We start from the raw sequence: 18,821 nt of genomic DNA, 5'->3' as shown, positions 1-18,821 counted from the left end.
GTGGTTTCAAGCAATCTTTTATCGCAGAATTCTCTATCTGGCCGATTAGTCCAAGAAATCGCTCTTTATTCATACAGCCTTTATCTTTTTTAAAGACTCAGCCGGAGGAACTCAACTAGATGTATTCAAGTTACCTTATAATCTAAAGCTAAAATTAAAAATATCGCGAACACTGATTCGTTCATCAGCAGGAATAAAACCATCTGGAGAAGCGATTTGTATACCCCCCTTCTCCTGTGGGGTAGGACCGTGTCCCTATGGTTCTACCGTCCCAGGTGCTTTGTTTTATGAACGTCAGATTGCATAGAAAACTAACCAACCAGCTTAGGTGGTCAAATTGCATTAAAGGAAGTTTCGACTGAGTCCTGTAAAACCAGATCCACAGTTATTACTCCAGCCAATCAGAACAATAGCAGAACCAATCAGAGTTCACAATGACTTTTTCGCTTGCAGATGGGTTGCACGAGTTTCACTTACCAGCTAAAAAAAAAATGGTATGGGTGGGAGGGTAGACTAGCACGAATGGTTCGCATGTTCCTTTCTAGTCCTTCCCCACTGCAAATAATGCAGTGAAAATGGAGTAAACTAAATTAATGTAGGCCTTTCTGTAGGTCAATTAAATTCCTTTCATAAATCCGGATCTGACATATAGAGTCATCGTTCTGAGTAATACTCAAAAGACCAGGTTTTTAACTATGATAATGATAATGATGCAAGTTATCTAGTGTATTCTCCCAGTCTACGCTGATATCCTCTAATGAAACTTACAACACTTTGCAGGGAACCTTAGCAAGACTGCTTTGAGCAGTTCAAATTTTTTTAAAAGGAATATTTTCAGGTGCCTTCAGTTTTAAGAATCTTTGGAAAGAAGGCCACACCACAACACTGGGAACTTCGCTCCCTATACTCTTTGCGAGAAGTGCAAGGATTCTTTAACGTTCCCTGCTAACCAGTACAGAGAAACGAAGGACAAGTGGCCTTCGGTTTATCGTCCTCTTCCGAGAAGGCTAGATTGTTTAAAGGAGGTAAGGTGAAAACCGAGTTAGTTAATGAAAACCTAATGCAGTGAAGGAGATAGGCGGGAATTGACTAGATATGCAAACGCACGAAAGAATGAGAAAAATAGATCGATCCCAACTACTGGTGACTAACGTAAGCGAAAGAAAAGCATTTTCTTTCCTCTCGAGGATTAGACTCTTAGACCTTCGGATTTTACGATCTGAAATTCTCCCTCATGCAGCCATAGATTTTTCTCTTTAATGAGCCCGGGTTCATATGAGCTAAGACATCATCCCACATACTACTAAAATCATGAAATATGAAATACACCTGAAAATACATAACGAAAGAGGGTAAACCTCGAGCCACAACGTGACAATTGAAAAAAATTATTAAAAAAATCATCATATTAGTTTCACCGAAAATTCCGATCTTGAGATTATCATAACAGACCTTGAGGTAGCCCACGAGGTTCCATGAAACTACAACATTACTAATTCCAGTATCATGTGCACCGCTTGTCTTATATGAATCATAATATATGGACTCGCTAACTGCATCCCAACAAAGCAACAAATTCTCTCTCCATGTGAGAGATAGTCAGCGAATGAAAACATCAGAAAGATGGAGGTCCGTTTAATCTTGCTCGGGACTCGACTACGTACGAACAAACATATGTTAGGTTTTTTCAAATCAGCATCATTTTCATGTTCGGAGGGAACAGATTTTATCATTCCAAAACTGATTCCACTGAAATAAGAACTATAGCGCCGTTGAATTTCGCTAGAGACTTTTCACCTTTCACTGAAAACATATTTAGTGTCGAGTTGGCGGGAGTTATTGACATAAAAAACGTTCACCTTTATTATTTTTAGAAAATTTATGAAGTTGCCACGGTGAAAGCGAAAAATGAACATTTGAAAAAACGTAATGCATTTTTATGAAAAGATGATGGAAAAATATCTTTCATGTAAGCTGCGCTGATCGATATGGCCAATCAGCTGCTGACATGTCACTCGCCTTTCGCGCCACTTTGTCTGGTTGATGAATAAATAGCAAATTTTCATTCTTTAATAAGGTCGCCTTTCTTATCAGTAAAGGCCTATCGTGCTTACATAGTAAACAAAATAATACACGGTGGCTTGTGGATAGGGAGTTACTCTCTCGTTATCATCTCGATATCTCACGAGAGAGCGCAGTGATATATTGAGTTAATTACTCAGAGAGAAACTTTACTGGTAAAATATAACTCACGGTATTTTCGATTCACTGTAGGTCCTGCTCTAAGGAGAAAAATAATTTCACGGATTTCCGCTGAAAGGGAAATAGCTGAATCTGAATCGTAGAATGAATCAATCGTCATGCAGTAAACTGTAAACAAATAATAAAGATAAAAAGTAAAAACAACCAAAAAAGCATAGACTTTCATCGGGTAGAACAGCCTTTTCGATCACGAAGACAAAGTCTGCGGGCATTTTAATTTTATCAATCTTTTAACTCCCAGAATGTATGTAACTCCCACATGTATATTCTCCCTACAATAGCCATCATTATCCAGAAACAGGTAGTGAGAATACTCAAACTTATCAGGTAAAACTTGTTCTCTTGTTGTAAAACCAAATTCGCGTAAAGGGAGAGTCAAAAATCAGATATTGGGAGTTAAAGCTTTAACTGTACGCGATCAGTATGCGGCGGAAGCGCTTGAGGGCACGTGACAGAGCTAGATTACGCGTTTTATTTTAATTTTAGCTCTTGTCAACATCAAAACTAGCCAATATTAGATTATATATCAAATGGATTTTGCGCTCTAGAAATTTTACCACTGAAGATTATGTAAATTTCCCTATACAGGATTGTATTGTCGACAAGAAGCTTGCAAACATTGATTGTTGTGTTGATGAGGTAAGCCGCCTCCTCCTAAAACTCAAGCCCAACAAGTCCCCTGGGCCTGACCTTATCGCGCCGTGCATCTTAAAATCGTGTGCTTCGGAATTAGCACCTTCGTTGACCTATATGCTAAATAAATCGTTCTCTGCTGGCCTCTTACCAGATGAATGGAAACACGCAGATATTACACCTCTACACAAGAAGGGTCCTAAGTCTTCGAGAGAAAACTACCGCCCAATTTCCCTTACTTCAATCCCTTGTAAGATCGGTGAAAAAATTGTTTTCGACAGGATGTTTAATTTCTGGCGTGAAATTGACCTTATCAACAACAATCAATTCGGCTTTCTGCGAGGAAGATCTACTGCAACTCAATTATTATCAACTTTTGATGACTGGGCGAAATCACGAAATCTCTCCACTCCTACCGACGTCATCTTTCTCGATCTTGCTAAAGCCTTTGACAGTGTCCCTCACGAGCGGCTGCTTTTAAAATTAAAAAGTAATGGCATCGACGGTTGTCTGCTTAACTGGCTCAGACATTTTCTGGTTGGTCGCAAACAACGTGTAGTTATCAGGGGATCTTGTTCTGATTGGTCGTATGTAACCTCCGGCACTCCACAGGGGACCATCCTTGGGCCTTTATTGTTTTTGCTGTATATTAATGACATAACAGAATGTGTATCGTCCACAATCAAATTATATGCAGACGATACGAAGATCTATAGAGAGATAATTGACCCGATCACAGATTGTCAGCGTCTTCAGGAAGATCTTACCAATATTGGCGAATGGGCTTGTAAATGGCAATTACGTTTTAACGCGGATAAATGTCAATCTATGCGAATTACACATTCACGTGATAAGTCAGTGACCAATTATTTCTTTGGACAGCCCTTGAAAGACGTAGATAAATTTAAAGATCTCGGTGTTATAATAACTAAGGACCTCTCATGGAGTAACCACATTGGTATAACTGTGAACAAAGCGAATAAAGTCCTAGGTTCTATTAAACGCTCGATAGGCACCGCTAATGCAAATATTTTTTCTATGCTCTACAAATCTCTTGTACGGCCAATTTTGGAATATGTGGTACCTGTCTGGTGTCCTTACCTCGTCAAGGACATCCATGCTCTTGAGAATGTACAACGAAGAGCTTCAAGACTTGCTTTAAATCAACGCAAAGGAGACATGTCCTACGAAGACCGATGCAAATTGCTAAAATGGCCTACTCTTTCTGACCGTAGAACTTATCTATCTTTAATTGAGTGTTATAAAATTGTTTTTGGTTTTTACCATTTAGATTTTGGAACCTTTTTTGATTTTGCCACAACTAGATGTACGAGAGCAAATCATCAGTACAAACTTTACGTCAAACCAGCAAGACTTAATTGTTATAAACATTCGTTCTTCATTAGGATTGTTAAATTATGGAATGAATTACCAAGAAACATAGTGGAAGCTGATAATCTTCAGCATTTTAAATCTCAGCTTAAATTGTATTTAAATATTTAATTATAACTAAGTATTTTATTTTCATTTAGACTTATTTTTTAGGGAGTTTTCACATAGGGATAACCTCTTAACTTCCTTTTCTGGAAGCATATTTTCCATTTCCTCTTAGTGTATACATAGTATGCTTCTGGAATAAATAAAGTATGTATGTATGTATGTATGTAATAAAATTATTAAAATTGTCATCATTTCTCGAGAATGAAGCACGTTCTATTAATATTAGTTTTTGTCAACCTCAAAACTAGCCAACTTTACTCGAAAATGAAGCGAGGTGTGAAACAAAGCCTTAGGTTAAAGAAAGGAAAAAAAAATACAAAATGCCTACGTTTCTGTTGTATGTCTAAAGATCGCGGCAACAGTTTTGATTTCGCGACATCCACGATCTACAATGATAATAACGGTAATTTTGTTCTCGATGACATAACAGCATTTTTTTCTGTTTCGAAACCAAGACATCTTCATCGCACGCAGTAAGGGTACCATTTATATCTTCATATGTAAAGATGTCGATGTCGTCACCATGACCAGATTTATCAACATGACGGTTTTACTTTCCATGCAAACATTTTGTTTACATCTACGGGGTTTTTCTTAAGACTGAACTTAATATGTTTTAAAGGAAATAGTCCCGGTAATGAGAAACTGTTGCATTTTTGTCCAGAGTTAAAGTGGGTTTCAGGCGAACTGAGTTTTCGATGCATTAGATCTCTGCAGTCAGTTCTCTTGGGAGTTAAAGCTTTAACTGTGCGTGGTCAGTAGGCGGCAGAAGTGCATGATGAGTGCGTGACAGAAGTAGATGACGTGCTATATTTGGTTATAGTTCTTTTCAAAATCAAAACCAGCCAATTTTTTCGAAAATGAAGCGAAGTTTTAAATAAAAGCTGAGGTTAAAAAAGGTGAAAAATTACAAAATGCCTAGTTTCTGCTCTATGTCTATAAACCACTGCGACAGTTTTGATTTCGCAACATTCAGGATCTATAGTAATAATAACGGCAATGTAGTTGTCGGTGACATACCAGCATTTTTTTTTCTGTTTTAAAACCATGACATCTTCATCGAACGCGGTAAGAGTACCATTTATATATTCACATGTAAAGAAGTCAATGTCGTCGTATCAACCAGATTTATCAACATGACGGTTGTACTTTCCATGCAAAGATTTTGATTACATCTACGAATGTTTCTTTCGGGCTGAACGTAATGTGTTTTAGAGGGAATAGTCCTCGTAATGAGAAACTGTTACATTCTTATACCCAAAGTTGAAGTGGATTTCCGGCGAGCTGAGTTTTCTACGCAGCAGATCTCTACATTCAGTGCTCTTGAAATGTGTTTCAAAATTATCTTTGACTCAAATTTGCAATCAATATCTAAATAATGAACAAGATGACATACGTTCGCCTTTTTACGGATTGATCTCCCCTAGTTTAAATTTCGTCTTTGAAGGAGCTGAGATATGATCTACACTCGATAGTAAATAAAAACTTATAGCCACACGTGCGGCTATGTAATACCACCCTTGTATGCATTACTGACCAAGTGTGGCTTCGACCACCTCAGAAAAAAAAACAAAAAACAATAGAATAATAGCAAGTGGGCAGTAAAAAAACAAAAATAGAATAATAATAAGTGAGATGCTTGCGTTATTGTGCTATACTCGGGATAAATGAAAATGAAAAGCTGAAAAATGCTACGTCGCCCATTTCGTAAAAATAGTGAAACAGTATAACCATAAATTAGAATCATGTACCACGAAATAAACAAATGATACAAGATTTTCTGTTTCGAGTTCGATAAGCTCATATTCAGCTTACTGTTGGTGTGAACAAGCACAGCGTTTTGTTATACACTTGTGGGGCAAAATCACATTTTCACAGGAGTTAAGGTAAGAACTGAATAAGTCAGTGAATGAGATAAGAGGCTATTGACTAGATATACAAATATATATTATTTGGATCATAAGACGAACTAATGAGAAAAACAACGATCTTAATTAGTCGTGACGAACGTTGGGCGCAAGAAAAATATTGTCTTTCCTCTCAAAATTTCGAGTCTTAAGCCTTCGGACTTTACGATCTGAAGTTCTCCCATATGTAACTACAGATTTTTGGGTACATGATAATATATAAGACATCATTTTGCATACTGTTGATCAGAAGTCACCAATGTTGAAAGTGTCATGCCTGAACATACATAACAAAAGTTAATAAATTTCTTGCTCAGTCGTGACAAATAAAAGAAAGTTGTGTTTAAAAACATTGCCCATCTCTCATATCATTTAAAACGACAGAATTATTTCTCAATGCTGACATTAAGAATACAGTGGCAGACCTTGAATTAGCTGATTTTTTCTGCTCACGAGGATCTATGAATCTACAACATTACTGATTCCAGTATGATGTACACCTCTTGTATTATATGAACCATAATGTATGGCCTTCCATACTGCATCCTGACCGCATCGAAAAACTCGGGAGATCAGCAAGAGAGAGAGAGGGACTCAGATTTCTTCTTCACGCTCACAGCTTACAACTGGTTCAGTAATAGTTTATTCATTAAAACTCATGTAAGACCCACAGAGGGTTTCTAAACACATACACAGATAACAAAACTCTTGAATAACTTCAGCGAAAACGATTTTAATCTCTTTTTCCTTCAGTTAAGTCGAAAAGTCAAGTATCCTTCTCGGGAAAGAGCTTTATTGGAGTTTGATTGCGGCACTCTCTGGGTACGGAAAGATATTGAAGTGAGATGTGGCATATTATAATCGAGAATTGTGAGAAAATATACGAACAGGCCACTATATTGTTGATAGGATGTTGTTTAGCTTTACGTCTCCCTCGAGCGATGAACATGTGTGGATTGTTCTCACATAGTAGAAATCATTGGAATTGGTTCCGCCAACAAAAAAATTGTGATTGTTGAGAACCTAGAAAGTTATCTTTAAGGGAAGTATTTTGATGCAACACCAAATTTTCTCTCCATGGGAGAGACAGTCAGCGAACGAACATAAATAAGACTGAAGTCCGGTTAATCTTTCTCGGGACTCGATGACGAACGAACAAAACCAAACTTTAATAATGAAAATCAAAATCCTTCTCATATTCGGAGAAAACAAATTTTATCATTCCAAAACTGATTGTATCAGAATGAAATCTATAGCGTCGCTGAATATCACTGGAGACTTGTCACTTTTGGCTGCAAACTTAATTGGGGCAGCAGTGGCGGGAGTTATTGGTGAGAAAAAATTTTATGTTTATTATATTTAGGACATTTATAAAATTGTAACGGTGAAAGCGAAAAATTAACATTTGGAAAAAATCGCGTAATGCATTTTCATGGAAGGTCAGTGATGGAAAAATATCTTCCATGTAAGCTGCACCTATCGATATCGCCAATCAGCTGCTGTAAAATGAAACAAATTATAAAGATAAAAAACAACAACAAAACCACAATGACTTTCTTAAGGTAGAAAAGCAATATCGATCAGTAAAACAATGTCTGCACGGGTTTTAATTTCCATAACTGAACGTGACCAGTATGCGGCAGAAGCGCGTGATGATTACGCAATTTATTTAATTTTAGCTCTTGTCAACATCTAAACCAGCCACTTCTTCTCAAAAATGAAGCGAAGTGTGAAACAAAGCCTTAGGTGAAAGAGAGGGAAAAATACAAAATGCCTACATTTCTGCTGTACGTCTAAAGATCGTGGCAACAGTTTTGATTTCGCGACATTCACGATCTATAATGATACTAACGGTAATGTTTTTGTCGATGACATACCAGCATACTTTTCTCACTCGAAAGCATGAAATCTTCATCGCACGCAGTAAGGGTGCCATTTAAATCTTCACACGCAAAGATATGTCAATGTCGTCACCATAAACAGATTTATGAACATGACAGTTTTACCTTCCACGCAAAGATTTTGTTTACATCCACGGAGGTCTTTTAAAGATTGAACTTAATATGTTTTAAGGGAAATAATCCCTGTAATGAGAAACTGTTGCATTTTTGTCCAAAGTCAAAGTGGTTTTCGGCGAGCTGAGTATTCCATGCAGCAGATCTCAGCATTCAGTTCTCTTGGGAGTTAAAGCTTTAACTGTACGTGATTAGTATGCGACAGAAGCGCGTGATGAGCGCGTGACAGAGCTGGATGACGTGTGATATTTACTTATTGCTCTTTTCGACACCAAAACCAGCCAATATTTTTCGAAAATGAAGCGAAGTTTTAAACAAAAGCTGAGGTTAAAACAGTTGAAAAAATTACAAAATGCCTACGTTTCTGCTCTATGTCTATAAATCGCGGCAACACGTTTGATTTCGCAACAGTCACAATCTACAGTAATAATAACTTTGATGTAGTTGTTGGTGAAATACCAGCATTTTTTTCTGTTTTGAAACCATGACATCTCCATCACACGCAATACGGGTATCATTTATATTTTCACAAGTAAATATGTTAATGTCGTCACCACAACCAGATTTATCAACATGACGGTTTTACTTTCTATGCAAAAATTTTGGTTACATCTGCGGACGCTTCAAAGACTGAACGTAATATGTTTTAAAGGAAATAGTCCCTATAATGAGAAATTGTTGCATTTTTACGTCCAAAGTTAAAGTGATTTCCGGGCAAGCTGAGTTTTCGTTAGAGCAGATCTCTGCATTTAGCTCTCTTAAGTTGTGCTTTAAAATTGTCTTTGATGCAAATTTTCAATCAATATCTACATAACAAACAAGATGACTCCGTTCGCTTTTAATACGAAATTATCTCCCCTAGTTTAAAATCCTTTTTGAAGGAGTTAGAGATATAATCCGCACTCGATGGTAAATCCAAATTCGTATCCACGTGTGGCTGTCATACCACCTTTATGTTCGCCAAATCTTGCTCGCTTGGTGGTCCCCTCACTTTAAGACCAACAAAGGAACAGAAGGAATATCTGTGATAAAAAGGCAACAAAAGTTAAATTTTTACCCCAGAAACCACAATGAATACGAATACGAGCAATTATTTTGATGTAAACTGGAGGCTATTAGGCTTTAAATATTTTTGCAGCGCATAGAAAAACATGAATACGAATAGTTCACCGTGTACTGCATCCTACATGTCCAATACACCCAAACCGTTGTGATTCGTCTACGGTCGTCGACGAACCGTCACACCGCATGTCGAATCGTGTGTCGACATACCGGATGCAGAATCGTACTTTGACATGCCAAAGTCGATGGCCGTGCACGTGCGTAATGACTGAAAATGAGTGGCATGATTCGAGAACATGAAAACGGGAACCCTCCACGTTCTTAAAGCGTGAAACGACCGGAAGTCTATCGTCAGAATAATACAAACAAGACAGTCTAGCAAATGTTGACGATTCGACACGATTCGACTCAAATCAAACGACTCGTCACAGCAACATACCGACAACTTCTTCAATCACCCCTCACTGAGACTTGCGGAATATTCTAAGTGTCTTGCAAATCGATATCCGGTATGACGGTTCGTGATTAGTTGTGATGAGTCGTTCGATTCGAGTCGATTCGTGTCAATTCGACGACATCTTCAACCCCCCTTTCAAAGATAATTGCGGAATACTTTTTGTAAGTGTCTTGCAAATCGACATCCCGTATGACGGGTCGTTATTTGTTGTAACGAAGTCGTTCGATTCGACATCTTTAACCCCCCTTCACAAAAACTTGGGGAATATTCTAAGTGTCCTGCAAATAGACATCCGGTACGAAGGGTCGTCATTTGTTATGACGAGTCGTTCGATTGGACAACATCTTCAACTTTCCTTCACAGTTACCAGTGAAATATTTTATAAGTGTCTTGCTAATCGACACTCGGTATGACGGGTCGTCGTTTGTTGTGACAAGTCAATCGATTGGACAACATCTTCAATCCCCCTTCACAGATACTTGTGGAATATTTTCCAAGTGTCTTGCAAATCGACATCCGGTATGACGCGTCGTCATTTATTGCAACGAGTGGTTCGATTCGACAACATCTTCAATCCTCCTCACAGATACTGGCAGAATATTTTCTTAGTGTCTTGCAAATGGACATCCGGTATGACGGGTCGTCATTTGATATGACGAGTCGTTCGATTCGACCTCTACTGCATGAGGTATCCAGTTCTTAAAGTCCTTTGGTAGGACTTTATGAAAAAACAAAGATGTCCGTTCTGTATCAACCACAAAACGTTTTCTCAATCTGAATTGAATTTTAATGGCAGACCTGTCGTTGTGGATGTATGGGTTAAAAACTGTAGAAAATCACTTGGATCATATCCTCCGATATTCCCCAGTTTAAATAGGGAGATATTCAGTCACGTGGTGCATTTAGACCAATCGCGTGAGACCAAAAATATTTCATGAACTGTAAGAAAAGATAGTAAATCGCAATGCTCTTGCTGCTAGTGCAAGTGGAGATCTTTTGAGATGTCACCTATGTTCATCAGAAGCCATAGATGAATACTGGTAGTTCGTTTTTGTGTCGAAAGAAATGATGACGATGATAATGACAAAGATCATGACGATAACGGTAACAATGATAATGATGATGGTGAGGATGATGATGACGATGATAATGCTGATGATGACTGTAAAGAAGAGTCTCAAGCTTTCATATTCGTCATCTTCAAGCAATGCTCCATATAATTCAGTGTGTTTTTGCACCAGTGTACTTCCCAGGCAGGGTAACTGGCAATTTCACGCTAAGTTTGTTTGACTCAGTCTTAGCCACATCAGTCTAACTGGGCGGCATTCTAACGACCACCTCAGCAAAAAAATAATGAGTGGGACGCTTATGTTATTTTGCTATACTCGGGATAAATGAAAATGAAAAGCTCAAAAATGTGACGTCACTCAGTTCCAACTTGGCGTAGAAGTAGTGAAACAGTATGACCATAATACCACAAAATAAACAAATAATACAAGATTTTCTGTTTTGAGCTCGATATTGAGCTTCCTTGTTACTGCTGGTGTGAGTAAGTACACTGTTTTGGTACACACTTGTGCGGAAAATCGCACTGTCACAAGAGTTAAGGTGAGAACTAAATATGCCTGTGAATGAGATAAAATGTTATTGACTAGATATACAAATATGAATGATTTGGAACATAAGACGAACGAATGAGAGAAATGTCGATCAATCTTAATTGCTCATGACCAACGTGGGCGAAAGACAAACATTGTCTCTTCTCTCGAGAACTCGAGTCTTAGGCCTTCGAACTTCATGATCTGAAGTTCTCCCACATGTAGCCATAGATTTCTTGTTAATGAGCCAAAACACAATTTTTAAAAAAATTGCCTCTCCCTCCTTTTATGAACATGTGTACATTGCTCTCACAGAGTAGATACCAATGCAACTGATTCAACCATAAAAAAGTTGTGATCGTTGATAACCTAGAAATTTAAAGTGCACCTGACCCCTAAATTTTTTTTTCACTCAAAAAAATCATCCTGCTTTGGTGAGTATTTCTTCCAAAAAATTGTTGGATTTGGTTAAATCCTCAGTTTTTTATGCCCTGTTGAAGTCCAGATCCGAATGGACCACGACCGCGTAAATGGGGATCTAGGCAGAGTAGACTTGTGACGTCACTTCGAGAAGACGCTCAAGAAATTCACGGCCAGTCGTCGACCTGCGAAAGCCTTTCTAGCACTAGATTCATTCTGCGGCATATTTGCGACCAATGTCGATCTAACCTTCCAAACATAACCAGTAAACTGTGCAAAATGGCGCGAAGTACAGATTGTTGGGTTCTCGAAGTGAGTTACATTAGTCGCCAGACTCTTGATCCTTGAAACGCGGTCGTTAGTCAAAATGGCGGTGATTTTAATGCGATTTTCTTTACTTCAACGGGGCAATAAAATTTAAGGTTTTGACCAAATCCAAAATTTTTTCCAAGAGATATTCACCAAAGCATGAAGATTTCTTTAAACGAAAAAAAAATTTAGGGATTAGGTGCACTTTAACTCTTAAGGGAGGTATTATATGACACCAGATTCTCTTTTCATGCGAGAGGCAGTCAGCGAATGAACATCAGCAAGGTAAATACGGACATTTTCCTTGCTGGTGTTCATTCGCTGAGCGCGTCTCAAGGATCAAGAGTCTGGCGACTAATGTAACTCACTTCGAGAACCCAACAATCTGTATTTCGCGCCATTTTGCACAGTTTATTGGTTATGTTTGGAAGGTTAGATCGATATTGGTCGCAAATATGCCGCAGAATGAATCTAGTGCTAGAAAGGCTTTCGCAGGTCGACGACTGGCCGAGGATTTCTTGAGCGTCTTCTCGAAGGGACGTCACAAGTCTACTTTGCCCAGATCCCCATTTACGCGGGACTCGACTATGTACAAATACATCCATACTTTGGATTTTGCAAATTAGCATCATTTTCATGTTCAGAGAGAACAGATTCTCAGAAACGGGGCATCTTCTAAACTCGTGAATATGTATTCTTTTATGTTTTCATCGAAATTGTTGTAGTGCAAAACTATTCTTTCTATTTTCAGGCATGTAGTTATGACAAATGGTGTCTTTTGAAGAATAGAGAGATTCAGAGGATGACAGTTTAACAGGTACAAAGCAATTTTTATTTTTGAGTTTATGACAGTTGTTTGGGGATCAGGTAATTTAAAATGGAAGGGCTTAATCCTATGTTTGTACCCCTTGACAACTGAATTAAGTCTTATTTCAGTAGATTTTCCTGGTTAACTGTTGTCATATCTGACAATATTTCACTTATATCACGATGATAAATTTCATTGGTTTCTCTTAATTGATTCACATCTGAATAGTCTGCGCACGATCTAATTTCATCAACCCCATAACTCCCAGAGCAGATTAACAAGGCATGTAACTTCCTCCTGTAATATCCCCGTATTACCCGGCTAACAGGTAATGAGAATACTCAAACTTATCAGGTAGAAGTTGTTATCTTGATCTGAAACCAAATTCGCGAAATTCATTTCAAAGGAAACATGTAGTAGCAATAGGGGAGAATTAACCATCAGATCTTGGGAGTTAAAGCTTTAACTGCACGCGGTCAGTATGCGGCAGAAACTCATGATGAGCATGTGACAGAGCTAGATTACGTGCTCTGCTTACTTAGAGCTCGCGTCAAGATAAAAACCAGCCAATAGTTCTCGAAAATGAAGCGACGTGTGAAACTAAGCCTAAGGTTAAAAAAAAAAGGGAAAAAAAATTACAAAATGCCTGCGTACCTGCTCCGAGTCTATAGATCGCGGCAACAGTTTTTGCTTATAAATTTGATCTATAGCATTAATAACGGTAATATAGTTGTCGATGAAATACCCCTTATTTTTTTTCTGTTTTGAAACTATGACATCTTCATCGCACGCAGTAAGGGCAACATTTATAACTTCACATGTAAAGATGTCAATGTCGTCATCATAACCAGATTTATCAACATGACGGTTTTACTTTCCATGCAAAGATTTTGTTTACATCTACGGAGTTTTTGTTAAGACTGAAATTATTATGTTTTAAAGGAAATGGTCCCTGTAATGAAAAACTGTTGCATTTTTGTCCAAAGTTAAAGTGGTTTTCGGGCAAACTGAGTTTTCGATGCAGTAGATCTCTGCATTCAGTACTCTTAAAATGTGTTTCAAAATTGCCTTTGATTCAAATTTGCAATCAACATCTACATATGTGAAGGTGTAGTCTGATGCAGTAAATGGCTTGAACCCATAATAAACAAGATGATATACTTTCGCCTTTAATACGAATACATCTCCCCTAGTTTAAAATTTCTCTTTGAAGGTGTTCGAGATATGATCTATACTCGATGGCAAATCAAAATTCATATCCACTTGCGACTATGTCATACCATCTTTATGTGTACAACTGACTAATTGTGAGCTTAAGAAGGCCGTCTATCGGCCAAGTTCCTTCACTCCATTTTTAACAACCGAGACGAAAGCCTCGTTTATAGAGAAATTATTGCATTAAAAAAAAATCTACGTGCCCCATGCAATTACTAAATGAACCTGCGAGTCTCGTCGTGACCTTTTTTTGTTCTCACTAGAGACGTATCTGTGACTCCGTTGCAGCCAATTCAAAGCTGCCCAAAGAATCTTTTATTCATGTTACAAAAACATTGCCTAGTTACGACATTACACGCGGTATTTAACATGCTACAAGAAATTACTTTCTTTTTTTCTGCGTGATCTAAGCAGGAATCAAGAGACATCACATTTTGCCCTCTTGGGTAGCCGATCAGACCACAGGATTCGCCAAATCTTGCTCGTTCGCGATCTTGCCCGCTGGCGGGTTCCACAACTTTAGAACTAAAAAGAAAAAAAATGGATATTTGAATAACGTGATAAACAGGCAACAAAAGTGAAATTTTTACCCCAGAAACCGCAATTACTACGAATTGTTGATGACGCATAAAAACGAATTCTCGCCATCGGCACGATTAATGATGTTGGTTTTTTAACTCGGATAATGACGTAGTCATTAATCCGAGATAAAGGTATGGATAGAACATTCATCTCTTCCTTCCTTCGATTCCTGTTTACTTTTTCTGAATCCGCTAAAAATTGATCGCGTATGTAAACGAAACCTTGCTAACGGCACGACTGATTATTGGTCGTCAGTTAACTTCAGCGCAGATATATGGAATGGCTTAGACATCTCACTAAGAAATGCAAACTCACTGCCTGCCTTCAAACGTGGCCTGTCTAAATTTTATTTTGAATTTTAATTGAATATAAATATGAATATAGTTGAATATAGTTTATATCTGACCACTTGCAGCCCAGAGGCTGAATTACGGGTGCAGTGTAAGGTTGAGAACAGACGTCAGCATATCAGGCGCCTCTGGCAGGCGCTTCAGTCTGTCGATCTCACCTTCCCACCCATCCCACCCCAGGGGAGGACATCCATCACACAGTAATCTCGTGTGTGGGAAATTAACGTCTCCTACCCCAACCCTGCAAAAGACAGGACCTCCATTTATTCGTCCCCATCCGAGAAGACTAGAATATCTAACCATTTCTTGATGTTACAGAAAGGTAGTAAATTCTTCTCAATTATTTCAAGACCTTGGGTGCTGGTCCGGACGGGGCTCGAACCCTCGACCTCCCGCACAACAGTCCAGCGTTATATACATTGGGCTAACCGGGAGGTTGACTTTGCTAGTATTACTTTTAGTTAATTACTTTGTGATTAGTATTTTTAATTAGTTCTTAGATTTAGCTTTAGTTATTTGTTGCTATTTGTAATTTATCGTTGTATTAGTATTTAACTTAAGAGGACCCTCCTGTAAACCACTTTTGTGACGTTGGTATCCTCATTAAAGATTATAGTATTATTATTATTAAGGCTTGCCAACATCATTTGAACTTGACCCGCTATTAATGCGGTCTGCAACAGGAACTAAATTCTTATCTTCTATTATTCGAATTACTTACCCAAAAGGTGGTTAGTCTAGTTATATCTGACTGGTTTTAAGTTGGAGTTCGGTTTTAGTAGATATATCTTTCGCTCAGGAACAGACTAAATTGGCACATAAACTTCTTTTTTTTATATCGTACGCTGAAAGGTAAAAACGTGGGTTCAGTGAATCCTGATGATGGTACAGAATCTGTTTCTGAAAGACGAGACCACCTTACCAGCTAACAGAAATACCGAAAATATCTCCTTCAAAATTCTACAGCATTCACAGAAATGCGATTACAAATATTTTTAAAGTTCTTCCTACTTTTTCGATGTCAAAGAAGATTTTTTCTTTTTTTGTTTCCTTCCTCCGCCAAATACTTCCATGTTCTGGCGGAAAAAGTCCCTCAATTGGCCTACAAGATTAAGCTATACTGGAGTCTAACTGCAATGCTCGATTCCCAATTTGGTTTTGATTCGTAGTTGATAATATTTCTTAATAGCAAGGATATTGATGAAAATTACTAATAATAATATTTCTCCAGTTCGCAGAAATATACTCTTAGTCACTGCCTTATGGTAAAGAGCCAGCTATTTCCAGTGACTCATATTTTCTTAACTCATTCAGAAGAAAATTTGTAGGATTTTCGATAGCTTTGTGGGAAATTTTACGCATGCACTTTATAAATAAAACAACATCTCACACTCAGTTCCTTTGGTCGAGAGGTTTCTCTGCATGACAGTATGTAAACGCGTTTTCCTTTACGTAAAAGGCTCGCAGGGTGTTAGTGGAATTCGTAACGGTCACGCAAACCTTCGGTTGCATTTCGCCATTGAGTAAGTTTCGCCAATGCTACCTGCCCCTCACGTGACTAAGTAAAGGGTATGAGGACAAAAAAGGGTCTTTTTTCTATGCTTATCCATGCCAACAGGGTAGAACTAGGTTTTTAATGAGAACAGAAGCATTTTAATTACGAAGAACCTTGTGTCATCAGATAAGTTGACGACAACAAACAAACGGGCAAAATAACAACAGAACAATCAAACATGACACATCCCGAGGATCTTACACTGCAACAATAGCGTGACAGAGGAAACTTTGAGATTTTCGTCTTTCCCTTATTATCAAGTATACAGGAGTACGACGTTCTCTTCAAATTACTTGTGTTTTTGATTTCTAACCATGTTTTCTAACGCAGTACAATCAATTCTATTTTATTTCCAGCTATGGCGGAAAGTAACCTCCCAACAACGGAAGAAGAGTTGGAGGTGAAAAATGAGCTTCCCGCTACAGGTGAGAAACATAGGCTTGCAACGCATGCAAGAGGTATTTTTTTGGATGGGTGGGTTGGGATGGGACACTTTTTTTTTAATTTTGTGCAAGAAAAAGATTGTTAAATTTAAAAATTTTCAGCAAATGTATAGTTTAATAGAAAGAGGAAAGAAGACCCCTCCGATTTTTATGAGATCACATCAGACACAGGTATTTTGTGGTCTGTTGTCACTGTTCTCTGAACAATTCTGGGCAGAAATAAGTTACAATGATGCCAAGCTTCCTGTAGTCTCCATCGTAGCCGTTGTTTGATCTCGTCACGCAACCTGCTCTCTCCCCTGTGGCGTGACAAGACCAAACAAGAGATGCGAATGAAATTTCTCTAGTTTGCAAGTAGGCCCGAATACTAGGCTTTTAAGGAATGAGCTCCAGGCACTCATTCTTGGTGCTTCGGCGCGAGAGTTTAAAATTTTACTGCGGAAAGCAAACCAAAACTCCGTTTTATCTCCAGGAGACCTTTACCAAAGATATTTTGCGGTCTGTTTTTCTCGAATAGGTGAAAATACATTGAAGGATGAAAGGAAAGAATCACAATTCAAATGCTTTTATGAAAAAACATATATATTTATAGATATACATTAGTTGAAGAATCAAAGAGGACGCATCGATTCTCTGTTACTCTGAGTTTCGTGCCGAAGCGCTCGTCAGACAGAAAATTCTGTTGGGGATCCAAAAATTCGCCTGTATTATAACTAACGTGTAGGGCTCGAGTGTATTTGAGTACTGGTTGGAATTGCTCATGGTTGTCATCACTGATAAGTTTAAAGTAGTTTCTTGGTCATTTCAGCAACAGACGAAAGTCAAGTTACGTCATGTGACATTAAACTGGGTGTGTACGATGATCCTTTAAGAGGTGAGAAAACAAGGTGAAATTAGATATTTTTGAAAGACGCCCCAGTATAGTTTTTTTTCTCTGAATAACTTTGGAAAAAGAAAAAGTATAGCTCTTCGGATTTCAAGCTTGTTCAAGGTGTACAGTTGTATGCAGCTACATGGCTTGAATGTCGACACTAAATCAAGAGCACTCTAGAGAAAAGAAAAGCAAAAATAAATACAAAAACCATAAAAAGGAAAGTAGGGGAAAATAAAGAAGTGTTCTACTTATCGATGATACATTTCAACATTTCAATAGAGAACAAAGTATCTGACCCTGAAACCGGTTTGTTTTCAGGGATAGCTAAAGAATGTCTGGAGACAGGAAACAAAGAATACAGACAAGGAGAGGCTAATAACGCGATAAACTCCTACACTGAAGGACTTCAAGTCAACTGCGAAGATAAACGGCTGAACGCCAAGCTTTATAGTAACAGGGCAGCAGCTTATTTCCATTTGGGTAAGGATTTTATTTCAAACTTATAAATTTTTCATGTAACGTTAGATAATGGTATACGCAATCTCCTTCAATCAAAGATATGATTCTTGTAAGTGGACCACAATCTAAGAAAGTACATCAGAGAAGCCGAACCCGTGCATCCCACATACCATATAGGAGACACATGTTGGGAGCGAGGCAAAATTTATAGGATTATTTCTTTTCCGTGAGGGAATCTGATAACAATATCAAATGAAGTGAATTTTGTTTTTCATGACACCGGATAAAAATCAATTAAAGAAATGATCCTCGCAGATGGACCTCGCTTTTTGGCCATTGCAATTTTTTTAGGCATCTTCTCTGCATTTGCAT

At 38.1% G+C, this 18,821-nt stretch overlaps 2 long non-coding RNA genes across 2 annotated transcripts; one reads left to right on the top strand and one right to left on the bottom strand.

Annotated features, from left to right (window-relative positions):
- The first annotated feature begins 5,366 nt into the window (after positions 1-5,366).
- On the top strand, positions 5,367-17,997 carry LOC148738020 (uncharacterized). Its single transcript, XR_015996710.1, has 4 exons — positions 5,367-6,281; positions 12,915-12,980; positions 17,030-17,098; positions 17,925-17,997. It is a non-coding gene; the product is annotated as an uncharacterized LOC148738020 (long non-coding RNA).
- Positions 9,141-9,975, bottom strand: LOC148738021 (uncharacterized). The gene is made up of 2 exons (XR_015997066.1): positions 9,488-9,975; positions 9,141-9,339 (listed from the first exon to the last, which is right to left on the bottom strand). It is a non-coding gene; the product is annotated as an uncharacterized LOC148738021 (long non-coding RNA).
- Positions 17,998-18,821: the final 824 nt, after the last annotated feature.

This window comes from Stylophora pistillata, chromosome 2, assembly GCF_964205215.1.
Source record: "Stylophora pistillata chromosome 2, jaStyPist1.2, whole genome shotgun sequence".
In the NCBI taxonomy this organism is placed as follows: Eukaryota; Metazoa; Cnidaria; class Anthozoa; order Scleractinia; family Pocilloporidae; genus Stylophora; species Stylophora pistillata.
This window is presented reverse-complemented; position numbering and strand designations above follow the sequence as displayed.